The sequence below is a fragment of the Pelodiscus sinensis genome, chromosome 2, assembly GCF_049634645.1.
Source record: "Pelodiscus sinensis isolate JC-2024 chromosome 2, ASM4963464v1, whole genome shotgun sequence".
NCBI lineage: Eukaryota > Metazoa > Chordata > Testudines > Trionychidae > Pelodiscus > Pelodiscus sinensis.
In genome coordinates this window covers 25481236-25502349 of record NC_134712.1, presented here as the reverse complement: position 1 = coordinate 25502349, position 21114 = coordinate 25481236, and the positions used below count along the sequence as shown (strand labels likewise).

The following is a 21114-nucleotide window of genomic DNA, read 5'->3' as shown; positions in this document are numbered from 1 at the left end:
CTTCAACAACTATCCATGTTTGTTGGCACCTCACTTAGTGGAATTGTAGTCATCAGCTAGACACTATAAAAGAGAGATGTGCAGTTTTTCAAAGGCCTTCTCCTAAACATTGATAGAATATTCAGGGTATGAAATGAAGCTAGCTGGATTTCAGTTGTATACATTAAATGTAGATTCAACTAATAAAAAAGAAACTTTGCAGAAAAGACTGGCGATTTTATACTGAGCTGTATAGTAAAATAGAAATTCAGTTGAGAGATGGTGTCTTATAGAATGTTTTAAGTGCTATAAGGTAGAACCATTCTGGGATTCAATCCAAAAAACATTAAGGGAGGATTTGAAGCTAGGAGATAGAAATAAAACCCATTTTGATTCTTATTCAGACACTCTAGGTAACAAAGGCAAACTTTTAAATTGGGGAGGGGGGATTATTTCTCATCCAGCTTCATCCCATTTTGAAGTCTAGAGCCTATATGTATTGTTACATATTCACGTTATAGACATGATAATGGTGTTAAGCTAGACACAGATAGCCCCCCTACAAACTAATACCTCACCAATCATCTTATCTGTAATTTTTCATTAAGATCTTTATTCAAACAAAAGTACTTTTTCCTTGACCAGACTGCTATTTCAATTGGTGGCACAGACCGATGCTGTCCATGAGATTCCATGTTATGTGATAATACTTTTCCCATGCAGTGAAGGTTATCAGTCATTCTCAAGCAAGTCCTGGGTGGCCTAGAAAAGGGCAACATTTACACTCTCAGGGGAATCAGTCAGCTTTCTCAAACAGCCTGATGTGGCTGCTGAAATATAAAAGTAGGGATAACAAGGAGTCCTGCAGCACCTTGAAGACAAACATCAATTTGGGCACAAGTTTTTGTGAGTAAAAACCACTTTGTCAGGTTCATGGAGTGGATATCACAGAGGTAAGGATCTAGATATATGTACTAGCATATCAAAAGAAGGGAGAAATTTGCCTTTGTGGTGAGATAACTATTCTAAGTCCTTACTTAGTTCTAATTTGATTGCATCTCTACTAAATCTTTTTGTAGTCTGCTTTTGAAGTTCTTTTGTAAAAGGATGTCTACATTAAAATCTGTCTCAGAGAGTCAAGGGAAATGAATGTGTTCTCTTACTGGTTTTTTCATGTTACTTTTCTTGATGTCTGATTTGTGACCATTTATCCTTTGTTACAGAGACCGTCCAGTCTGGCCAATATACATGGCAGAGGGATATTGCTGGGGGTGGCATATATTACATTAATAGATATGCAGGTGAATGAGCACCTGGATGGTGTGGCTGATGTGATTAAGTCCTGTGATAGTGTTATTTGTATAGATATATAGACAGAGTTGTTAATATGGTTTGTTGCAGGAAGAGGCTCCTGAGTGATTGCTTCTGTGGTGGGTGTGTCTGGGAAGGAGTACGGCAGAAAGGGATCTAGGGGTTATAGTGGACCACAAGTTAAATATGAGTCAGCAGTGTGATGCTGTTGCAAAGAAAGCAAACCTGATTCTGGGCTGTATTAACAAGTGTGTTGTGAGCAAGACACGAGAAGTCATTCTTCTGCTCTACTCTGTGCTGGTTAGGCCTCAATTGGAGTATTGTGTCCAGTTCTGGGCACCACATTTCAAGAAAGATGTGGAAAAATTGAAGAGGGTCCAGGGTAGAGCAACAAGAATGATTAAAGGTCTAGAGAACATAACCTATGAGGGAAGGCTGAAGGAACTGGGTTTGTTTAGTTTAGAAAAGAGAAGATTGAGGGGGGACATGATAGCAGCTTTCAGATATCTAAAAGGGTGTCATAAGGAGAGGGAGAAAACTTGTTCATCTTGGCCTCTGAGGATAGAACAAGAAGCAATGGGCTTAAACTGCAGCAAGGGAGGTTTAGAAAAAGTTCCTAACTGTCAGGGTTGTCAAACACTGGAATAAATTGCCCAGGGAGGTTGAAGAATCCCCATCTCTGGAGATATTTAAGAGTAGGTTAGATAAAAGTCTATCAGGGATGGTCTAGACAGTATTTGGTCCGGCCATGAGGGCAGGGGACTGGACTTGATGACCTCTCATGGTCCCTTCCAGTCCTAGTATTCTATGATTCTATGAATATATATACAGCTTTAGAAGCTGCATGAAAATGTATGTTTATGGAAATACAATGGAAAGAAAGAGCTGTCCCTTAAGAAATGACAGCAAATATTTACATAGGTCACAGCAAATGTTATTTGTTGTAGTATTTGGGGGAAAATGTTTGAATATTAATACCCCCACTGATACCTGTTGGAAAGCAGGTGTGGAGAAAGGTGTCTCTTCATTTTTTGGTGGAAAAGCACAGATGTTCAAGGAGATTGGTTTAAAATTAGAGAATCAATTACACAGATGACAAACTGCATATTATTCACACATTATCCAGGGGTTCATTCAAAGTCTATACAAGTCAATTGACAGATTCCCATTGACTTTTGGTTCAGGGTCAGAGTGAATTTACTTGCACTAGCAGTAAAGGAAATTTAATATAGTTACAGAAGGTCTACACTGGCAAGTTTTGCTGCCAAAACCCCCTTTTTGGTAATACAAATCTAACAGTGTTCACATTGCAACATGATAAAAGTAGAAAAAATGCCCAGTTTCAGTGACACAAACCTTCTACCTACATAAGGAACTCCCCCCCCCCCCCCCCCGCCCGCCACCCTTTGCTATCAACAACTCTGCAGTGTGTACCGCGCAAAGAGCTTCTTTGGTTGGTTGGTTTTGGGGGGTTTGTTTGGTTGTTTCCTATTTTGAACTCCAGAATGTTTGAACTTCAGGATGTGGCTAAGTAACCAATTGGGGAAGCACTTGTTGCTGCTCTGCAACCAGATAAACAGCAATCTGCCCCTCCTCTTTGCAAGCTCTGGGAAATTTAAATTCCGTTTCTTGCTGGATAGCTCAGCGTGGAGTGTGCTGAGTCTAATGGCATTTTCCCAGAGAACCGTGGCTGGCTATCACTTCAGATGCTCTTCTTCTTGGACTACCATCAAGCGTTAGGATCTTATCCGTGTGTGGGGAGAGGAGTGCAATCACAGCTGTGAGTGACCCATAGAAGGAACCAGGACATATTTCTCATTCCTTGTGTGAGAACCAGTATGATTGGGACACACTGCACTGCAGAGCAAAGATAAAGGAGCTGAGACAGTACTACCATAAGGTGAGCAACACAAATTGTCACCCTCATTTTGCTCCCAAAACATGCCGTTTTTATAAGCACTGAATGTAAACCTTGAAGGTCACCCGAACTCCACTCCAAGAACCCTGTGGATACTTCTGAAGGTACTGAGTCAACAGAAAGAGGATTTAACCTGAAGGATGAAATTATAGATGAAAAGTTAGTGTTACCTGCACAAATGTCTCTATCCCTTCCACACTATAGGGAAACACACCTTTACCCAGTTCCTAGGGCTGAAGGTGCAACCCTGTTAATTTACACACTCACCCTTACCCAATTCCTAGGGCTTAGGGCGCATCTTGCTGCCGGTTTTGCCACTGAATCTTTAGGCTCTTTAGCCACTGAAAGAGCCTCACACAATTTTACTAACCAATCATAATAAAATTACCTAAAGAATCATATCCCATCACCTTAATACTTATCCTCTATTTATTGACAATTCCCAAACAAGCAGAATGCACATGCTAAGCACACAGTGTCTTGCTCACCAATCTGGGTGCAGGCAGACTTCCCCTGTTGGCCAGGCAATATCAGTCTCTCTGATCTTAGGCTGTGTCTCGGAGGTGAGTTCTTCTTTTCCAGGTCTTCCCCCTTCTCTTGGTGTTCCTGGTCTTCTTCCAGCTTTTTCTTCTTTCCTTCTGCTTCTGTTACTTCTAATCTGCTTCCTCCTGGTCTTCTTGGACCCCAGTTTATATAATGAAACCTGAGTCCTGCTTAGCTATACCTTAATCAATTCTTTTAGTATAATTCTACTAACTAATCATAACAAAATTACCTAACCAGTCATACCCCACCACCTTATTTGATTTACACCTAGAAAAATTAATTATACAGCAGACAGAAACAGTTACAACCCAGACAGAGATCACACAATCAAACAATAGGAAAGTGTTATCACAATGATCATAGAAAAAAGGAGTCATATAAAAAATGGAAACTAGGACAAATAACAAAGGATGAATATAGGCAAGCAACACGGGAATGCAGGGGCAAGATTAGAAAGGCAAAGGCACAAAATGAGATCAAATTAGCTACAGGCATAAAGGGAAACAAGAAGACCTTTTATAAATACATTAAAAGCAAGAGGAAGACCAAGGACAGGGTAGGCCCACTACTTAGTGAGGAGGGAGAAGCAGTAACAGGAAACTTGGAAATAGCAGAGATGCTCAATGACTTCTTTGTTTCGGTCTTCACCGAGAAGTCTGGAGGTGTGCCTAACGTAGTGAATACAAGCAGAGAGAGGGTAAGTTTAGAAGATAGGATACACAAAGAACAAGTTAAAAATCACTTAGGAAAGTTAGATGTCAGCAAGTCACCAGGTCCTGATGAAATGCATCCCAGGATACTCAAGGAGCTGATAGAGGAGGTATCTGAGCCTTTAGCTATGACTTTTGAAAAATCATGGCAGACAGGGGAGATTCCAGAAGACTGGAAAAGGGCAAATATTGTGCCCATCTATAAAAAGGGGAATAAGAACAACCCAGGAAATTACAGACCGGTCAGTTTAACGTCTGTCCCGGGGAAGATAATGGAGCAGGTAATTAAGGAAATCATATGCAAACACTTGGAAGGTAATAAAGTGATAGGGAATAGCCAGCATAGGCTTGTGAAGAACAAGTCATGCCAAACTAATCTGATAGCTTTCTTTGATAGGATAACGAGCCTTGTGGATAAGGGAGAAGCGGTGGATGTCATATACCTAGACTTTAGTAAGGCATTTGATACGGTCTCGCATGATATTCTTATTGATAAACTAGGCAAATATAACTTAGATAGGGCCACGATAAGGTGGGTGCATAATTGGCTGGATAACCGTAGTCAGAGAGTTGTTGTTAACGGTGCTAAATCCTGCTGGAAAGGGATAACAAGTGGAGTTCCGCAAGGGTCTGTTTTGGGACCTGTACTGTTCAATATCTTCATCAATGATGTAGATATTGGGATAGAGAGGATGCTTATTAAGTTTGCAGATGATACCAAACTGGGTGGGGTTGCAACTTCTTTGGAGGATAGGGACATAATTCAAAATGACCTTAGCAAGTTAGAGAAATGGTCAGAGGTAAACAGGATGAGGTTTAATAAAGAGAAATGCAAAGTGCTCCACTTAGGAAGGAACAATCAGTTCCATACATACAAGATGGGAAGCGACTGTCTAGGAAAGAGCATGGCGGAAAGGGATCTAGGGGTCATAGTGGACCACAATTTGCAAAAAAAGCAAATATGATTCTAGGTTGTATCAACAGGTGTGTTGTAAGCAAAACTCGTGAAGTCATTCTGCCGCTGTACTCTGCACTAGTTAGGCCTCAGCTGGAGTACTGTGTCTAGTTCTGGGCGCTGCATTTCAAGAAAGATGTGGAGAAATTGGAAAGGGTACAGAGAAGAGCGACAAGAATGATTAAAGGTCTAGAGAACATGACCTATGAAGCCAGGCTTCATGAACCGGTCTTGTTTAGTTTGGAAACAAGAAGATTAAGGGGGGACATGATAGCGGTTTTCAAATATCTAAAAGGGTCTCACAAGGAGGAAGGAGAAAATTTGTTCCTCTTGGTTTCTGAGGACAGGACAAGGAGTAATGGGCTTAAAGTGCAGCAGGGGAGGTTTAGATTGGACATTAGGAAAAAATTCCTAACTGTCAGGGTGGTCAAATATTGGAATAAATTGCCAAGGGAGGTGGTGGAATCTCCCTCTCTGGAGATATTTAAGAACAGGTTAGATAGACATCTGTCAGGGATGGTGTAGACGGAGCTTGGTCCTGCCTTGAGGGCGGGGGGCTGGACTCGATGACCTCTCGAGGTCCCTTCCAGTCCTATTATTCTATGATTTTATGATTCTATGAATGAGGATTCCACAACATTCTCTATTGATTTGCAGTTTCTTGCCAGACAGAAAGGTGTTACTGAAATTTTCTTTACCCATCTTGAGTTCTGTTTCTTTATCTGGTGACAGTGGGGGAACTATAAGGACAAAGTCCCCTTCTCACAGATGGGTGTGACACTTTTTTAATACAATTTAGATGGAAAGTGAGTATGTGACTCCAGGCCTTACAACTAATGGCTGCTGCTCATTGCACCTCTCTGTCCTTTTCTTTTCCCATACCACTGTACACCAGGCCCTTTCCCCCTGACTCCCTACAGAGATCTGGGGGCCTGTTGTTGGCAAAAGTTACTGCCTATACAGGCTTCATTCTCCTGTACTTCTTTCCTTTTCCGGCCTGTCCATGTGTGTCTTGAAAAATTGTTGCTGCTCAAAAAATATCCTGCTTTAACTCTGGGAATCCCCTTCCTGGATATGGGGTCCTAAAACCACTTTCATTGTTGAATTCAAACCATCATGCAATGCAGTCTTAAAGCCAATGTATCAAAATCAGGGCAGTTCCTCGAACCACTGGCACAACCCCAGAGGCCATGGCCAAACTCTCCTTCTTAACCACACAATTTGAAGAGTCACCAGGGCCCTGTTCTGTTACATGGAACAATTTCTCCAGTTGTCTGGCTGACATCACTACCTTCATGACTTCCTTCACCCAATCCCATCCAGTACCAGCAACACCATTTCCACCTAGTTTCCCCTCAGCACTGCGTATCACTGCCCAATCAGAGGCACTAGTACAGGCCTGGGCCAGAACCTCATAATCTGCTGGCCTCCACCCAGTCTGGGACAACACCTTCACCATTAGTGCTAGTTGAGGATGTGAGGCACGCAGCAGGGTTGCTCAGTGTGGCAGACAGCCAGGAACTATTCTCAAGGCCAGAGGCTTATGATGAGTCCCAGCAGCAGTTTGACATGGAGCAGGAAGCCAGGGAAGGGACATAGGGCAAGTGTCTCTGCCATGAGGAGTGCAATGCAGGGAGGAGGAGAATGTCACAGAAATGAAGGAGTGTAGCTGTGTTTCTGTGAGCTGGCTTAGCCCTGCATAGCTAGAACTTATGACCAAACAGGGTGCTGATGTGCACTGAGATGTCCATTGAATCCTGCAGAGACATGCTCCAGTAACTTTGCCTGTGATACTTATTAATTTTCTCATGAAAATTCATGCATTACCACTGTCTCCTTTTCATCTACCCCCCTCCCTGGGGTGTGTTTCCAATACTGTTATAAAGTCAGTGTTGCAGGAACAAAGGTGGCACAAAGCTGGGCTGCATGAGTGGGATGACCCTTACTAGCATAAGGTATGTCTACACAGCAAAGTTATTTCAAAATATCAGCCGTTATTTTGAAATAACTTTCCTAGCATCTACACAAGCCAACTGCTATTTCAAAATTAATTTGAAATAGTGGAGGGCTTATTTCAAAATTGGTAAACCTCTTTCCACGAGGAATAGTGCCAATTTCAATGCTATTCCTCATAGAATAAAGTTTACCAATTTCGAAATTGCTATTTCAAAATATGCTCTGTATAAACGCTTATTTCAAAATAGGGGGCCTCCAGCCCTTCCCAGGGTGCCCTGCTGGCCACCCTGGCCACAAGGTAACTTCTGACCTGATGCCCTGTTGGAACCAGTTCCAGCTGGCCTTAAATGTGATTCAGCATCCAATCAGTGTGGATGCGCTATTTTGTGTGTAGATGCGTTATTTCGAAATAAGATATTTCAAAATAACTATTTCAAAATTAGATATTTCAAAATAACGCTGTAGTGTAGACACACCCATCCAGAAGTAGAGTGTGGATTTCCCTGCTTACCTTCTGGAGTGAGATATCAGTAAGAATGATGCTAGCCTATGGACAAGTGGGGCCATCATGAGAATTATTTCCATGCAAACCAGCTGCACAAGACAGAACTGTACTTCCTTATGCCCCCCATGCACACCTCTCCTATCAATGTGACTCATTATCAGTGAAATGATATCAGATAGGGAGGAAGCAATTGCACGTGGAGAAAAGCTGAAGTACCTTCTGTTTATTACTAAATAAAAGATGAAAAGATAGAAAAAGAGAAGATACTTGCACTGAAAGCAATTAATTTTGCCAGAAATCTTCTATTTTTCTCTTACTACTATTGTTGACATGTAGATTTGAATAAGAACCTCTCATCATAATGAACTCATCATAATGTCGTGTTTATGACTCCTAGTCTAGGGCTTGGAAATATGTCAGTTGTCAACATGTCAGTCTGATGACTTCATAGCAGTATGAGGACTGTGAAGAACTGAATTCTCATCTTTTCAACAGAGATTCTCACCCAGGATCGGGGTAGTGTTCCTGCTAAGTTGTGTGGCAGCACAGCCCCACAGCTGCTTAATGAGCTAGGCCCAGCCAGGGGCTCAGGACTCGGGCCCAGTGCTGCTTGCCGGGGGGGAGAGGCACTTCTCCCTTGGCGACCGTCCTCTGAAAGGAGCTGCTGCTGTTGCTAAGGGAGAAGTGCCTCTATTCTCACCAAGCAGCTCTGTGCATGAGTCCTGAATCCCTTGTGGGGCAGGGCTCTTTAAGCAGCTGCCAGACTGAACTGTCACACAGCTCAGAGGGAACACTGATCTGGGGCTTTCTGGGAAAGGGCTTGAGCACTTTTGAGGGGGTCTGCCAAACAGGGCTAGCATTGGATTCCCCAGGGTCCAGGACAGACAGCAAAGAAAGCTGTGCCATGCGCTGCTGAAGCCTGTGAGCCCTGCCACCCGGCGCTGAAGCTGTGAAGCCTGAGCAAATTAGTTTTGCAAGGCCCCCCCTGTAGCATGAGGCCCCCTTGCCCTGCTTGCTACCCCCCAGCTTTAATATGCAGAAAACCAGCTGTTATGGCACAGGTGGGCCATGAAGTGTTTTTTAGTGGGGTGGAGGGTCAGAAAGAAGATGTTTGAGAACCCCTGATTTAAAAGGCAGCAGGGGAAGATTTTAAAGCTAATAAATGGTTTTCAATTTCAAGGAAGTTAAATATTAAACTTTCTTCTCAGTCTGGAGTCAAGTCTATTGTTAAGAATACTGAATATTACATTGATGATGCCCTCCCCAGCATGACCTTTGGAGTGCATCCAGGAACAGAAACACAAGGGGCTGCTGTTAACTGCTGCTTTTAGTTTTGTTCACGGGCTCTTGACACATGGTGCTCAGAGTTTTCAGTCTGTACTGCCAGCATAATCATTTCCAATTGCAATCTGATTGAACATGGTACAGGAGTATCGGAAAAGTGCGTATGGAGTTCAAAAATTATAGATAGCCTATTCATCCAATTTCCTAAAAGTTGAACATAAGAGCTGATGTTACTTTAGGATTCAAGCTGTTCTCCCATATGTGTCAGATTACATGCAGGGAACCCATCAAATTCTCTGTGCCTTTCCTGTGCTACATCTCCTAGGAACTTCACTCAGGCTTCCTTCCGAAGTTTAACTTGCTGTATAGGAACTAATGAAACAGAACAAACTGTGAAACACTAAATAGGAATATTATGATTGTTGTTCCTTTAGCAATCTTAAAGGTTCCATACGAATAAATCTGTTTAAAACATTAGTTGCAAAAACTGGTATTCATTTGTATCCTAACTCCCTATTTATAGATTTATAATTTTCACATTTTTACTTTTTGCTTTGTTTCTGAGCTTAAGGGTCCAGTCATACAATCTTCTGTGAACATGCTTAATTTGACTTGTATATTTGCACAGAGCACGGGGGGGGGGGGGGGGAGGAGGTAGGGGGGAGGGGGGGCGACTAAATTGTTAACCCCACAGAAGGAAAAGAGAAGAACTAAAAAAAAACAGCTAAGAGGAAAGTTGTAAGAAGATGTACATTAAGGAGGATCATCCACAACTTCATCTAACATTTTACACCTAATTCTATCTTCTTGGCATGTGAGTTAGACCACTTTAGTCTAGTGATAGAGATGTAGCCGTGTTAGTCTGGTGTAGCTGAAACAAAATACAGGACTATGTAGCACTTTAAAGACTAACAAGATGGTTTATTAGATGATGAGCTTTCGTGGGCCAGACCCACTTCCTCAGGTTTTGATCTGAGGAAGTGGGTCTGGCCCACGAAAGCTCATCATCTAATAAACCACTTTAGTCTGTCTTTCATATTGATAAGTGAATGCAAATAGGTGCAAGGTAGTTTGAGTGAAAAGATATGCAAAACATTGTCAGGACCTCTGAAACTGCTCTTTAGTCATTTGGTCTGCATCAGCCTCTAAAACCCTTCCCCACCATTTATCAGGCAGCTGGGAAGAAGCTGTCCATCAGTAGTTTGTGGAAGACAGAGGTGCTTACCCCAGTTGTTAACATGTGGCAAGGAATCTCAGTCTCTTCCACCGTGGTTGCTACACTGTAGCTCTGAGTAGGAATTATAATAATAATAATATATATAGTAGCCCAGTGTCTGAGAGTCTGTAACACTGAAATGCTGGTTGTTTCCTCTGGGCGGCACTGTTGCCTGAAATGCTAGCTGTTCCCTCTGGGTGGCCCGTGCTGCATGGGGAGCATGGGGCCCAAACAGAAGCTTGTGCCGCTTGCTCCTCCGTGGTGGCACGGCTGAGTGGCGCAGAAGTCAGCCGAGCGCCACAGCGGGAGATGAAGGGGAGCGTGAAGGGGGGCAGGGCGGTGATGTACACAGACAGGCCCCCCTCCCCTGGCCGTATACGTCACCACCATGCCCCCTTCCCCTCCCGCCGTGGCACTCGGCTGACTTCTGCACCGCTCAGCTGGGCCGCTGTGGGGGAGCAAGCGGCGCAAGCGGCCGTTTGGGCCCCGCGCTTTCCATGCAGCGGTCCCCCGAGTGAGCAGCAGGAGGGGAGGAGAAGAGAAAGAGAGAGACAGAGAGAGAGGCAGGAGGTGGAGGAGAGCTGAGAGGTGGAGGCAGGAAGTGGAGGAGAGATGGGGGGAAGGCAGTAGGAGGAGGAGAGAGAGAGAGAGACACGGAGCGAGAGACCAGAGGCTCAGAAAAGAAGACTGACCTGGAGGAGATACCTGAAAATCCCGTCTTATGACGGGCTAACTGGCTAGTAATTATATAATTATTATTACTCTCAAATGACAGAGCAACTTTTGTAGCTGCTTAGTCTGTGAAGGTGGATAAACCCCCATGATTTCTCTAGCTGCAAAGGTTGTTTTGCCCTCATAGCCCTGGTCCACACTAGGACTTTATTTTGAAATAACCCTCTTAAGTCAAATTTATAAATGGAGCGTCCACACTGCAAAGCCCATTATTTCAGAAGAGCAGGCCGCTTAATTTGAAACCTGTAGTCCTGTTTTTCATCAGGAGCAATGCTAATTCTGAAATAGTTATTTTGAAATAACTATAAAGTAGATGTTCCAGTGCCACTATTTGGAATAACTACTCCCCATAGTAATTTGAACTAATTACTCCCCAGAGTTTCCTGGGGAGGTAAATCAGAGGTAGTGCATCCACATTAACGGAGACTGACTTGGACTAATTTTGAGGCTTCCCCATAGTGCTTATTTTGACATGCTAGCTTGATTTTGTTAAATTAGGAGTTATTAAGTTGAATTTGCTAATTTCAAAATAGTTCCCCAGTGTACACATGGCCATAGGTACCTACGGCATTAGGTGTCTTGTGTAAACTTGAGAAAGGTGGATGGAAAACTTTAAAACCATAAGCCAAAAGGTGCGATTTGAGGAGCATCATGAGGATTGAAGCAAAAAAACATGTGGAGGGGGGGAGAGATTTTTGAATTTTAACTAGAAAGTGAAAATAAAAGGTTGTTTGTAGTCAAGACAAACCATTTTAAAACAAAGGGACTTACAATTGTGCAGTCATTACTGGAAATGTCTTTTTTGTTGTTAAATACTGACTAGAATGCAATGAGGATATTTTATCAAAAGGGACTGCTCATTGGTTACTAGTCACACAATTAAAGCAATTCACTGAAATCTTTATGCACTAGTGAAGCTATAAAAATAATAAAACAGCAGGGATCAGAGATACATATGGCTTATTTTCCTCTTACTACCACTTTGGATAACAACTGTTTACATTTTGTTAGCACAGGCTAAGTCGCAGGCTTTGTAAATGGTTTTCATTATAAATGACTCCGTTGCATTCAAGGGCCAAATATACATTAATTTTCTAAAATTTACTCAAATAAAAGTTCAGTTTCTTTTTATACCCAGGCACATTGGGTCTGATGTTTTTTCTGCTGTGCCTGTTGGATAGTGCTTCACACCTGTGAAAATTGAGTTGCAAGTGCTCTCATTCTGATCTGGCAGCCACTTATACTCACTTTGTACAGGTGATGGAGATTCCACAAAGTTCAGATGTGCAGCAATCTGGAAGTACAGATCCTTCTAATATTTTTTTAAGAAAAAATATTGCAATACACAGGGGAGAAGAAATGGTTTTCATGTGACTCTAAAGCACTGCTGTTCTTTCCACATGACTCTCTTCTGTTACCGTAATGTGTGCACATAATGCACCATATATCTAGTTCTTTTAGGACTGAGCAATGTAATCTATCGAGTGACCTTGAATCATCTGTTGAAAAGAGCTGCGTAAGTTTGCAATAATCACAAGGGCTTTCATGGTTTTGATTCTTGTGGGTTTGCATATCAGCTCCATTATTTTAAAAGTTCTTATCAGCCCTGCACATTTGCCTCCAACACTTTTGTACCTGCTACAGGCCAGGACTGGGGATCAGAGAAGTTGTGCTCCCTAAAAGTAATGCTTTACTTGTTCCCATAACACAAGACCTAGGGGTCACCAAATGAAATCAGCAGGTAGTAGGTTTAAAACAAACAAAAGGAAGGTTTTCTTCACAGAGCACATGGTTGTCCAGTGGAACTCCTTGCCAGAGGAGGTTGTGAAGACCAGTACTTTTACAGGGTTCAAGAAAGAACTAAATAAATTCATGGAGGTTAGTTCTATCAATGGCTATTGGCCAAGTGCCCTTAGTCTCTGTCAGAGGCTGGGAATGGATGACGAGAGAAGGATTGCTTGATGATTCCCTGTTCTGTTCAATTCCTCTGGAGTATCTGGCATTGGTCACTCTTGGACAACAGGATACAGGACTAGATGGACCTTTGGTCTGACACAGTACGGCCGTTCTAATGTTCCCCTCTCCACCCAGAGGCTGAGAGAATGCCAATTAATGCTTTCCATGGGATAATGCCACTTTCAATATGTGGCTCTACCTGAAAAATCTATTAGATCTCTTTGTTAATATTTATGTTAATGATGAATGAGCATCCAGATCTTTTCTCCTCTTAGTAAGGCTACGCCTAGACTGCAAGCTTCTTTTGAAAGAAGCTTTTCCGGAAGAGATATGCCAGAAAAACTCATTTCAAAAGAGAGCATCTACACAGCATAAGCACATTGAACTCCCCAGGGAGTTCTGCCGTCCTGTCCTCACTCAGCTCTGCTGCTGGGGGGGATGGTCTCATAGGGGGTGGCTCCTGGGGTGTTTGGAGGGTGAGGGGGGCAGACACCTCTCAAGGGCTCAGGAGCCCCCTCTCTCATTCTCTGTTTTGTGTGTTTGTTTGTCCCCTTATGCAGGTTGTGAGGGCAATCAACTCCATCCTGCTGTGCTGGGTCATCTGCCTGGGAGACCTGGACCCCATAGTCACAGGATTTGATACCCTGGGGTTCCCCAACTGTGGTGAAGCCACTGAAGGAACCCACATCCCAGTCCACACACCACATCATCAAGCAGCCGAATACATAAACTGCAAGGGCTATTTCTCCATGATGCTGCAGGCCCTGGTCGATCACCATGGACAGTTCACAAACATTTTTGTCAGGTGGTTGGGCAGAGCGCAGGATGCCCACATATTCAGAAACTCCAGCCTCCACCACAAGCTGGCGGCTGAGAAATTCTTCCCCCAGGGGGACTTTCGCATGGGAGACCTGAAGGTGCCACTGTTCATTGTTGGGGATGTGGCTTATCTACTAATGCCTTAGCTCATGAAGCTCTAAATTGGCACCCAGACCCCAGCAGGGAACAATTCAATTATTTCCTGGAGGCCTCTTCTTTTTGAAAGAAAACCGTCTTCCCCATCCATACACACCTTTTCCCGAAAGAGTTCTTTCAGAAAAAGGTTTCTTCCTCATATAAAGAGGTTTACCTCTGTCAGAAAAACCTCTCCCTTCTTTCAACTTTTTGGTGACAGAACGTGATTGCAGTGTTGACATAAGTGACTTTTTTTGGGAAAACAGATGTTTTCCCCCAAAAAACTCTGCAGTGTAAACATACCCTAAATGAATCAAACTACAATAATTTACTGATTCTTTATACGAGATCCAAAGTCACATTACATTTATAATTCTTTAATCTTAACTTTTGCTAATTCTAGTGTGTTATCAATATGGTAAATTTTTGCTAAGTATTAGCATGTTTCTAATGATGGATTGTATGTTCTTTTACTCTGACGTAGAAAATATATTTAGGTGGCCAAAAAGAGACAACTTATGATTGATGAGAGATGGCTGTAATTGATTAAATATTGATCTTTCTGAAGATGCTTCTAGCTTATCAGGAACTACTCTAATATGTTTTCTGTCAAATGGATTTGGTTACAGATATCTTTTGTGATTGATATAATAATGAATTATCAAACATTTGTCTTCAGTTTATTCATTATGCAAATCATATACCAAAAAAAGAGCTCTGTTAGTGAATAGGTTTTTTACTGTATTTTGCAAACATGCATATTGTATGCAAGTTCTGGGAGCTAGCTGATACTGTCCAACACTGCCTACTGTTCCTCAGACTGGTTTGGTATGTATGACCTTCCATTCTGTTTGTGCTGCTTTGATTAATACCCTTTGATTAATAAATTCCAGTGGAGTCTGATTGCTTGACATCTTAACAACAGAATTTAACCTAAATCCAACATTCCATAGTTTTGTCTGGTCTGCATTGCTAAGAGGCGTAAACAATGGTAAAGTCTTTTTTGTTGTTTGTTTCTATATTTAACAGGTATTACAAAGACTGTCAGGAATGGTTCTGTTATGGTTAGATATTAATCATTTTTCTCTCCACAAGCTCAATATAAAGATGAATTGCCAAACAAAACCAAAACCAAAACCTTCCACTGCTGCCACTTCTTGCTGCTTCATGGCGTATAAATATGACTCTAAACAGGGCCAAATGGTGCCTCTTTGGCACCTGGTTTGGGACAATGCAGAGCCACACTGTTTGAAAGGAAGCACTGAGGAGATATATCTCAGAATGCCTCCTTGACTTTCATTATGAGCAGGACGACTCTGCTTGCTACTACACCCAAACACACAGAGCAACCAGCATCTTTCACCCTTTGGGCCACTCTTGTCACACAGATTTTGCAATTTGCCTCACAAAAAAAAGTGACTTTCTTCATTCTATTCCTTTAGCTCATTCATTTTCAGGATTTATTCTTGTTCTCTTCTTGTTATTGGCCAAATGTCCTGCTGAGCTGAAGTAGCTTTCAAAACAGATTCTGGGAATGGTGCCAAAATATCCAGTGGATATAGCCACAGATATTGGCCTCATGCATTTCTTTGTGTGCCTGTGTGGCAACTGCTCATTTCAGCAGGAGTAAGTAAGTGTCTATTGCAGCAGAGAAGGAGCAGTGGAAGGTATTTGCCCCTGCTGACTCTTAATTTTCATTATAACAATCTCTAAGGTTACAGACCCGGCTTCACAACATGTCCTGTCCTTCACATCACTTGTAAAGTTATTCTCTTGTAGCAATGAATGAACAGGAGAGTGCACCAAAAGAATTTTAGAAGGGAATCTTTTGGCTATTGTTCTTATTTGTGGTCATGTGGTTTTGTGGATAAATGATTCTTCCAGAATATGCTGACAGATACATTTCTGTCAACAGAAATAAAAATGTGTTGAACTTTCAGTGAAAAGTCAGGGCTGAAATGACATGTTGGTGGATGGAATGCTATCACTTGGCTGATATAGCTTCCATAGGACAAAGGTGCTCCTCTGAAAGAGTTTGTGGCTTTGCTTCATGAATTAATAACTGCATAAAGCCCTCATTATTGCCAACACAGATATCAGTGAGGCAAGAGCTATTATGAAGGTCAGAGTTTAAATGGTCCGCTTAAATCTACTCTTAGCGTTGCTCTACAACTGGCACCTTGCGGTCACAGAACAAATTGCCAGCTAGATTTCTGATGTCAGAGTGATCCTGGTTAAGTTCAGAGGTTCTCTTATTTAGGACTAGATTTTGCTTGTATTGTGCTGTATGCAGGGTGCTTTGCTGCAGCAGGACTCTAAATGGATTTGATTCTGAACTCTGCTGACTGACTGTACCTTCTAAGATGCTGTTTGTTAGAACTTCTGAGCATGTGTGGTCTCTCCATTCACTTCCAATGGGGTCAAGGAGCTTTGATCCTCAAAAATAGTGAAGTCAATTGGGTGCTCTAACTACCTCTGTGCCTGACAACTCTATGTTTGATGTCCTTCTATTTCTCTTAAGGTATGCTTGCACCACCAACACTGTGGAACACCATCTCCTCTTCCCAGGCATGGTGTGGCTTGCCATGGTACACATACACATAGGATCCTGACACCTTCCTCCTGTTCCTCATATAACATTCATGCCAGGTGAGTAATTGCCCTACTTCCTTCTTCCTTTTTCTATGGAGAGTAGAGTTTGGATAACATGGCATACATATGTTTTCTTAAAAATGGCCTTTTAAATGTTATAAAGAGATTGGAGAGAGGTGAGATTCAAGTAATTTCAATACAAAACTAGGAATTTGGAAGTCTTGATATGTAATCCCAGCCCTCACACTTATTTCATCTATGGCCTTCACCTCTCTGCTTCATTTCCTAACTTGTAAAATGGGATTTGGGATGAAAACTGATCTTATAGTTCAGGTACTCAGTGTTAAGGCACTGTAGTTAATTCTCAGGTCTGCCGCAGACTTAGGGTATGTCTACACTACCACCCGAGTTCGAACTAGGGTGGTAATGTAGGCAACCGGAGTTGCAAATGAAGCCCGGGATTTGAATTTCCCAGGCTTCATTTGCATCTCGCCTGGCGCCTGGAGTAATGGTAGTTCGGACTAGGAAACCTAGTCCGAACTACCTAGTCCGTGTACCTAGTTAGTGTAGCCATGCGGCACAGAGTCCGCACTAGCGGACATTTAAAAATGGTGGCGCCCAGCAAGATGCAAATGAAGCCCGGGAAATTCAAATACCGGGCTTCATTTGCAACTCCGGTTGCCTACATTACCACCCTAGTTCGAACTACGGTGGTAGTGTAGACATACCCTTAATGTGCTGCTGTTATTGAACATTATTATTATTATATTGTAGTGCTCAGAAGGAGTCATAGAACAGGACCCATTGTGCTAAGTACTGTACACAAACTCAAGACAATCCCTGCCTCATACTACATGCAAAGGAAGTATAAGACAAGAGACATCTGATGAATACAAACAACCAATGGAGGATTATAAGGAGACAATAAGTTCATATCAGTCAATATCACAGGCTGTGGTTTTGGTGCTCCAGCTGCCTAGCTGTTGTCAAGCTTTTTAGAGGTCTCATGGTGAAGGAAAGTTTTGAGGAGGGTTTAAAGGCACATCATGACTTAATTTTGTGGAGGTTTATGGGGAGTACTTCCCATGAAGGAGGGGTGGAGACAGAAAACATGAAGGTGCTTGTTTGAAAAATCAATGAATAGACAATGGAGGCTGAAATCATATACCCATGAGATCCAGAAACTGACCTCTCAATACTAAATTAGAAATGACAGGCAGGGTGCTGATCAATTCCGAAGGGCTTTGAAAGTGAAGATAACAACATTTTGGTGCATCAGTCCCCAATATGTACAGTGGGGACAGGCCTGCCAACAGAAGGATTAAATGGGGCAGTTGCCCTGGAGCCTGGCAATTCAAAAGGGCCTGGGGCTCCTCCTGTCTGCTGCTCTACCACTGGAGCAGCAGCAGCTGAAGCCCAGGGCCCTTCCAACTGACACCAGAGCACCTGTGTTCTGGGTGGCTCTCAAGTCTGGCTACCCCAGCTCCACCCCTTCCCAAGGGAAGAGTTTTGAGACATTTGAGGTGGGGGGGCAGCAGCCCTGTGCACCAGGATGAGGCTCACTTTTCTTCCTGCTCCCCTGATGGTAAGGGAGCAAGGAGAAATATTTGGATTCCGTGATTTACACCTCTGTCCCCTCCCTTCACCAGCCAGGATTGAGAGGCATGCACAGAATCCACCCTTGCCTCTTCCACCCAAGACCCCGCCCCTTTCAGAATTGTTACAGTGTCTCCCTTCTCCCCCCCCCCCCCGCACCCAACACCAAATCTGTTGGCCCTCCTGCATGAATTTATCAGTACTCCCATCCTTTGTCTTGTTCCATAACCTTGGCCGTGGCTTGGGAAATTCAATAGTGGCCTTTACTCTTCTTCAGCCCTGTGCTAGTCTAGTCCCCCACATTAATTTAGAGCAGCTTGGCAGACTATGTCAACTCTAAGCTCTGGTTCTGCCAGTACTGCAATACAAGAGTCTGACTGTCAGTCAGTTTAAAAAGTTTAAAATACAAACTCATATAATATGAAAGTAGCCCTTCAAACCCATCACAATACTTAAGGCTATTATTAATCTCATCATTGAATTTTCTGAAAGGCAATGGTTGTCTCTAAGCAGCTACACTATACGGCTGTACATCATCACTTATAAATACTAAGAAAGTATAAAATACATATTTATGAATAAGGTCTGTGTTTTTAAAAGACTCTAAATATGTGTATCCAATTCAGAATCCTAGTGCTATATTACGTAGTCATGTGTTAAGGACTTCTGCAAATCCATATGTGACATGACCATTCGCCTCTATTCTCCTCGTTTAACAACAAATTTGTTTATATACTTTAGGGAAGCCATCTGTGTGCAACCACTTTGAGTGTGATACACTTATGTTCTTATATTTGTGGGATATATTTTATAGACTGTGAAGAAAACCCTATTGGAGTCTAAACTCACCCAGACCCTACATTTTTGCCCCTTGACATGCACTCTGGTTCTGCACTCTGAGGTGCCAGATGCCTTTCTCCTGCCTAAGCCCAAGAGCAAGTCACAAAGTAGGAAAGGATTTTTTTTGTCCAGCTAAGTCATGTGTGAGGGCTCAGTCTCATATACGTTATCAAAGGCCACCTGCTCTGTTGGGCTTCTCTTGTGATTTCACGCATAATGGAGGGGAAGAGATTTGAATAGGAATCAGCCTCCACTCAGGTGAGTGCACTAACTACTGAACTATGGAAACCCTGATAAGGGGCTCCTTCAGCCTCTCCTATTATATTTGTTCCACTCTAATTGAATAAGAAAATGTTATTTAGGCCAGAGACTAGGTTTGAGTGTCTTGATAGACTAATAATTAAGGTACTCACCCCTGAGGTAGAAAATCCTTAGTCAAATCCACAAGAGGAGGGGGAACTTGAGCAAGGGGCTTTCAACATCCAGGGTGAGTCCTCATCCACTAGGGCACAGGTTATAAGGAAGGCACTATTTCCTTGTCATTTTTCTTCAGGCTCTACATGTGACTTAGGCAGCCAAATGCCAATTTTCACCCAGTTTTTGGATCACACATAGTTTTCTCCCTGAAGCAAGGATACAGAAAGGGGAATGGCTTAGAAAACACCCAGCATCTCCTCCTGGCAACCATAAATGGCTCTCTACATGGCATGCAACGTTTGTGGGTCACACTCAAGTCATCTGTTTCTCCCCATTCATTGTATAGAATCTTAGTCACCTGCCTCAGTTATGTAGACAACAAGGCTGTTCCTCTGATTTTCCAGGTACTATGACACTCAACGTGCTTAAGTCCATTCATGGATCTCGCCTTTCATTTATGGTGCAAAGAATCTGTACAAGGTAGAGCGCGTGGTCCTGAATTTCCTATATTGGCTTAAAATGTCTCTACGTGACACATTTCTTATGGTCATTCATTTGTAGTTTAATAAGCATTTTAAATAGCCATTATTCCAGATGACAATTTATTATCATTGGAGTAAAAGGTTTTACTTGACCATAAGCTTTTGTTTTGTTTGTTTGCTATTAACATGCTGAGATTGTTTGTGGAAATATGAATTATTTAGTAATACTGGCACCAGCAGCTGTGAAGTGCAGAGAAATGGGATTATTGGATTTATCAAATCCTATCTATGTAAGTATGTTTGGTTGATAATTGAATGAAAACAAAATTTAAACAATAAACAAAGTGTCCTAGCTCAGGGCTGCTTCAATAAAATGTTAAAAGGGATTACTTAAAAGGGACTTTATTTAAAAAGAAAAAGCTAGCTGCAGAGTTCATAAACAATGAGTAAGTTCAGAGTCCTTTCATTTATTAAAGTACTCTTCCTTTGTCATAAATGGCCCTCTAGAGGATGTTGTACAATGCAAAACAGTTTCAGTCATCAAAAGAAGAAAACTAAAAAGAAAATGCACTTACACAATAACAAAATGAAATGTAAAAGTATCCCCCTTGTGATTAAGTGATTTCTGTCATAGATACAGAGTGGTGGGAAAGATGACCTCTGTCATGAAAGATTAAAAAACCTTCTCTGGTCCAAGTCAGCCTCAATCCAGTATACCCAGCTGGCTTTTTAGGGATGGGAAGACGGGGGTAGCCACTCACAAGTAAGGCTTTCAGGTCACTCGAGTATCAAGTTGAATCAAATGCTTCTTGATGAGAAGGAGCCTGATGACATTGCCGGACCAAGCCCTTAAGGTCAGCTGGTTTGTCTCTTCTGTTGTAATCTCTAGGACTAACTCTTGGCCTAAAATTACACAAGAAGATAGGAGCTGAGGCTCCTATGGAACTGAAGTAGGGGACCTGAGCTCTTTTGGTCTATGGAACTATTTTCTTTGTTTGTTTTGGACAGTTTTTACTCCGACACACTTTGTCCCCATACCCAAAAGAGGGAAGACTTGCTAAGAGATACGGTTGAAGGGCTATATTGTAGCCTGCCGTACTGCGGTTGTTTAGGGAATTATTCTGACTGAGGAGATATCTCAGGCTTTAAGGATTATTCTGAATAA

At 42.4% G+C, this 21114-nt stretch overlaps 1 long non-coding RNA gene across 2 annotated transcripts in view; it reads left to right on the top strand.

The window, feature by feature from the left end:
• Window positions 1-21114, top strand: part of LOC142826697 (uncharacterized) — a 195789-nt gene that overhangs the window by 36682 nt on the left and 137993 nt on the right. For both annotated transcript variants that reach the window (XR_012900900.1, XR_012900901.1), the window contains exon 2: window positions 16544-16671. This is a non-coding gene — a long non-coding RNA (uncharacterized LOC142826697). The remainder of the gene's footprint in view (window positions 1-16543; window positions 16672-21114) is intronic.